Below are 6,328 nucleotides of genomic sequence, written 5' to 3' on the forward strand. Positions count from 1 at the left end.
GCCGCCTACTTGCGGAACGTTTCAGAGAACACCTCTGGGACACCCGGACCAACCAACCCAACCACCCCGTGGCTCAACACTTCAACTCCCCCTCCCACTCCACCAAGGACATGCAGGTCCTTGGACTCCTCCATCGCCAGACCATAGCAACACGACAGTTGGAGGAAGAGCACCTCATCTTCCGCCTAGGAACCCTCCAACCACAAGGGATGAACTCAGATTTCTCCAGCTTCCTCATTTCCCCTCCCCCCACCTTGTCTCAGTCAAATCCCTCGAACTCAGCACCGCCTTCCAAACCTCTCCGCCCCCACCCCACTCCGGCCTATCACCTTCACCTTGACCTCCTTCCACCTATCGCATTTCCAACACCCCTCCACCAAGTCTCTCCTCCCTACCTTTTATCTTAGCCTGCTGGACACACTTTCCTCATTCCTGAAGAAGGCGTTATGCCCGAAACATCGATTCTCCGGTTCCTTGGATGCTGCCTGACCTGCTGCACTTTTCCAGCAACACATTTTCAGCTCTGATCTCCAGCATCTGCAATCCTCACTTTCAAGTCAAAATAAACAAATGGTTAAGTGGTCACCCGGTTCTAATGGAGGTTGGCACTGCTGCAGCTGTGGCGAAAATGAGTACTGCAGATGCTGGAGATGAGAGTCAAGGTAAGAGTGATGCTGGAAAAGCACAGCAGGTCAGGCAGCATCAGAGGAGCAGAAAAAAAAATTCGACATTTTAGACAAAAGACCTTCATCAAGAATCTGTATCAGCAGAAACTGGTGCAGCTGTATCAGTCTTTAACAAAAATTGCTCTGGACTCCAACCCTCAGATTTACGTAAAGCCTTGGCTAGACAGAGAATCCACACAAGGGAACCTTTACAGATTAAGGGTACAGCTTCGGTTCCAGTCTTGTTCAGTTACTACTGCAGTAAATGGTAGATGGGGTGAAATTAGTTGAAAGGTTCACCTAGATTAGCTCAACAGTTTTCGATTAGAAGGTCGAGGGACTATCAATGGATCCAAGGCTACCTTAAATGTTGACGAGGAAGCAATGCCACAATTCTGCAAGGCCTGCCCAAGGCCTTATGTGCAAACTAGCAGAAATCAGAAGATTGGAAAGTGAAGGAATCAAACCATCCAGTTTGTCAAATGGACAGCACTGGTCATACCGATTGTGAAGCCTAATGGATAAGTTTGCCTTTGGGATTGTGTAAAGAAAAAAAAATGGTAAACTGCTTCTCACAGCTGATTAATCTCTCGCACAGAGGACTTAAACGCAAAGCTGACCGGGGGTGGGTGGGGGATGTCCTTTACAAAGCTGGACATAAGCCACGCATACCTGCATCCCAGAAGTATACTACAATTAATACCCATAAGGATTTGTACAATATGAGACTACCATTTGGGGCATCAATCTTCACCATTTTTCAATGGATGATGTAGAACATTTTACAAGGTCTACCCCAAGTCACCATTTATGTGGATGATATGTTAATAACAAGGAAGATCAAAAGAAAAGCACTAAAAGAACTTGGACAAAGTCCTTAGATACTTCTCCAAGGCAGGCTTACACCTTAGAAGAGAAAATGGTGTGTTCAAAGACCCCAAGTGACCAACATGGGCTACAGCATCAACAAGGCCAAGTTGTACCCATTGGAAGATAAGGTGAGGGCAATCAAAGGTGCCCTGGCTCCCACGTCTGTATCAGAGCTTGTGTCTTTTGTTGGATTGGTGAATTATGATGGAAAGTTTATACTTAACTAGGGCCTCCATCCTGGCACCATTACATCTGCTAATGAAAAAGAATCAGCTTTGGAAATGGTCATGTAGCCAAGATGCAACCTTAAAAGGAAGTGAAGAATCTTTTGCCCGAAATGTTGATTTTCCTGCTCCTCGGATACTGCCTGACCTGCTGTGCTTTTCCAGCACTAATCTAATCTAGACTGAAGCCACGATCATTGTCTCAGGTATTTGCACACTCTGATCCCAAGCGAGATCTAGTATTAGCATGCAGTGCCTCCCTGTACGGTATTGGGGTAGCGTTGGCTCACAGATTGCCCAATGGAGAAAAACACTCAAGACCAAATGTTTCCTGAACTTTGGTCAATGCAGAGTGCAAAAATGCCCAGCTAGAAAAGGATCTATGATGTGAAGAAGTTCCACCACTAACTTTAAATTTGTAATAGTAACAGACCACAAACGCCTGCCCAGCCAGGAGACGTCTATACCACCCATAGGTTCAGGTTGAATTCAGTAGTAGGCTCTCATTTTAAATGCATGCAAGTTAGACCACCATCTGGGAGGCCAAGAAAGAATTGCAGATTCCTTAAGCTGCCTTGCACTGGTAAACACACGTCACCAGTGGTGACACCACTGGAAGATCCCTTCTGGTTTTAAACTCTGGACACCTCTCCAGTCACAATTGACAATATCAAACTGGGGACAGAAAAAGATTTGGTCTTGGCAAAATTAAAACCGGTGGTGGAGATGGGAGAAATCAAAAGGGCCAACACAACCAGATTTGAAATCTTTCTGGACCTGGCGAGACCAGATCACCATAAGGAAAGGCATTTTATTATGGGGAGTGGTTGCCCTGAGCAAAGGTTACTGCTACATACTGGCTGGATGCCAGCAGGATCATCGAGGGGTCTACAAAATGTAGATGGTGGTGCAAAGAATGTCTGGTGGCCAGGACTGAATGCAGATATGCATAGGTAGAGCCATGCCCAGAGTGCCAACAAGAAAAAAAAAGATTACCACCAGCAGCTCCCCCACATTCATGGGATTGGCTGGGTAAACCCTAGACTCTGTTAAAGTTGACTATGCAGGTCCTTTCAGGAGCTCAATGTTCTCAGTGACTATGGTTGAATGGGCATGGAGTTACATTGCCAAACACATGATGACGACAAGAGAAAATCTGTAAGTAACCTTTGCAGTACATGGGTTCATGGAAATGGTGATCACAGGCAAAGGGCCAACGTTTACCAGCAGGGAATTTTATTATTTCCTAAAGTCAAATGGCATATGACATATGACATAAGAACAGCTCCATACCATCAATCATCTAATGGCCTGGCAGAAAGAGCAATCCAAACTTTGAAGAAAGGCCGAAAAAATAACAGCCTACAGCTTAACTCAGGAACCAGGACAGTTTGAGGTTATTTGATTACCATGCAACTACAGGGATAGCTCCAGCACAGCTGCTAATGGCTGTAGCTGGGATAGATAAGTGGATTATTGATAGTGGGCCAGGACAGAAGAAAAGCTGAATAAGTGACAATGGAAGCTGACAAGGAGAGAATGGGTAGGCTGTGCTGAAAGCAATCCATGTCAGTTCAGGACCAGTGTGTGGGGTTGGGTAAACAAAATGGAAGGACAAAGTCAGGCTCTAAAATTATTGAACTCAGTCTGGAGTCTGAGAAGCTGCAGAAGATGGATGCTGTTTTTGAGCTTGCAACAACACTGCAGCAAGCCTGGCACAGAAATGCAGAGATGTTGGTATGGGAACACAGTGGGGTGGTGAAGTGGCAGGCAACTGGAAGATCAGGCTAATTGTTTTAATGGTTTTACAGACAGAATGTAGGTGTTCTGCAAAGCAGTCATCCAGTCTGCATTTCATCCCTGTGTAGAGGAGTCCACATCTGGGGACTTAGGTGGAAAGGATGTTTCCTCTTGTGGGCCAGTCAAAACTGGGGTGTGAAAAGTGTAAATTGTATGCTTATCCTTTTAGCATGGATCTGAGAAAGATAGGTTTCCTGGCAGATGATTGACACACTAACTCTCTGCCCTCAAGAGCTAAATGGTCACTACTATTTTATAGATTTGTAAAAATCAGACTCAAATAATGCACTACAGTTTGAGGAGATCCTGCAAATACATTTGCAGGAACATTGAAGCTGGAGCAAATGAGTGGTTTTTAAAAATTGTAAAAAGGATTTTGTCCAGTGACAAAGGGATGGTAATGCTAAATGGTCAGTGATAAGTGATTAAAGGAATTTCTTTCCACAGCATTGGAGATGCTATTTCCTCTTATTTAGAGAAAACAATATTTGAAACAGGTCTGTGCACAGAACAAACATGCATAGTATGTTTACCTTGCTGTGCCTTAAACATCTAATCTTGTAGAAATTAGAATGGATGTAACAATTCTAAAGGCAAACAGCAAAGTTTCTGGACAGTTGACACTGATGTCTATCAAGGTGGTGGACTATATGGGAGCTTGTATTTAAATTTTACTGTAACAGCACCAAGGAACATGCACTTCCACTTGATTTATTAGAAGAACATAAGATTAGGAGCAGATTCAAATGGGCCAAATCTTGCATCTTGCCTGGGAGATGTGTTTTTCAAACCCAACCTCCTACCTTTTCCCCACAACTATTGGTCCCCCTGACTAAGTGAAGTTCTAATCTGTGTCTTAAGTACACTCAAATGACTGCCTCCACAGTCCTCTGCTGCAATGAGCTCCATAGATTCACCACCATTCCAATTTCAGTTCTAAAGGGTTGTCCCTTCACTGAAGCTCTGCCATCAGATGCTAGTTTCTCCTACTACTGGAAACCTCTCCATGCCCACTCTATCCAGGCATCTTAGCATTCTGTACATTTCAAATCATTCAGATTGCTAATCAGCTTTCTAAACACCAAGTCCAGACACAAATACTCAACCACTTCGCCAAAGTCTTTTACAGCCCTGAGATCATTTTCTGTAAACCTCCCAAACCCCTCCAATGCCAAAACAATCCAAGTTTGGGGCCCAAAACTGCTCTCTATTTTAAAATATAGAGTCTAACCACAGCCTTATACAGCTTGAGCAATACATCTCTGCTCTTGTATTCCAGCCCTCTTAATGAATGCTAACATTGCATTCGCCTTTCTAACTGCCAGCTGAACATTAATGTTATCTTGAGAATCCTGAACTCGGACTCCAAAGTTCCTTTGTGCTTCAGATTTGAGCCTTTCCCCATTTAGAAGAACCATCCACGCCTTGACTCTTCTTACCAAGGGTGTGGGGTGCTGGAAAAGCACAACAAGTCAGGCAGCATCTGAGGAGCAGGAGAATTGATGTTTCATATACAAGCCCTTCAGAAATGGCTCTCCTGCTGTGCTTTTCCAGCACCTCACTCCACTGAGCTTCAGTTCTCATGTTCTCCTAGTTGATTCTTAAGAATGTGCAGAACCTCAATTTCTCAGTCAACTATTGCCACTTTGCCTACTTTCCTAGCCTGTCCAAGTCCTTCAACAGCCTCATGACTTCCTCACCAATAACTGTCCCTCCATCAATTTTTGGATCATCTACAAACTTGCAGGAGTGTCCTTAGTTCCTTCATGGGGATTGTTCGTGCATAGTGACTAGTTGCAATCCCAACATTGTTCCCTGTGAACACAACTAATCACCAGCTGCCACTCTGAAAAAGATCCTTTCTATCCCCACTGAAGGTCAGCCAAACCTCTATTCATGCTAGTACCTTACATCCCACACCGTGGGCTCGAATTTAGTAGCCCATATCACACCTTGTCAAAAAGGTTTTCTGGAAATGCAAGGAGATCAAATACATTGGCTCTCTATTGTCTAATTTGCTTGTTACTTCCTCAAATGCAACAAATTTATCAGGCATGACCTCCTCAACAAAGCCATGTCGACTCCACCCTATTTTACTACACACAAATACTCCACAAGCTCAATGGACTTCTATCTTACCAAGAACAGAGGTCAAGCTAACCAGCTTATAAATTTCCATGTGCCTCCCTTCCTAAACAGGGAGATTACATAGGCTATACTCCAGTTGTCTGGGACCCTCCCAGACTGCAATGATTGCTGAAAGATACCAATGACTCCCCTATCTCTTTCAGCACCCTGGAGTTTAATCCATCGGATCTAGGGATTTATCCACCTTCAACCTTTGATTCCCCAGCACCTTCTCCTTAGGATAGCCAATGCACACACCTCAGCATCCAACTCTTCAAGTTTAGTGCTCTGAAGAAGGGCTTATGTCCAAAATGTCGATTCTCCTGCTCCTTGGATGCTGCCTGACCTGCCGCGCTTTTCCAGCAACACATTTTTCATGCTACAAGGTCTTGCAGCATGAAAATTAGAGTCAATATTTATTCACCTCCTCCACCATTTCTTAGTTCCCCATCACTTCCCCAGCCTCATTTTCCAGCAGTTAGTGCCCACTCCTGTTTCTCAGTCTCACTTGTCCAAAAAAACCTTACTCCATTTTTATACCCCTCAATATTAGTTCCGAGTTGGCAGTTCAGTCCACATATCCCCACACTATAATAGCTCCATGGGACTTCAAGCAGAGAAGCTTCAGTGCACTGTTTAACA

Source organism: Chiloscyllium punctatum, chromosome 3, assembly GCF_047496795.1.
Source record: "Chiloscyllium punctatum isolate Juve2018m chromosome 3, sChiPun1.3, whole genome shotgun sequence".
Taxonomy (NCBI): domain Eukaryota; kingdom Metazoa; phylum Chordata; class Chondrichthyes; order Orectolobiformes; family Hemiscylliidae; genus Chiloscyllium; species Chiloscyllium punctatum.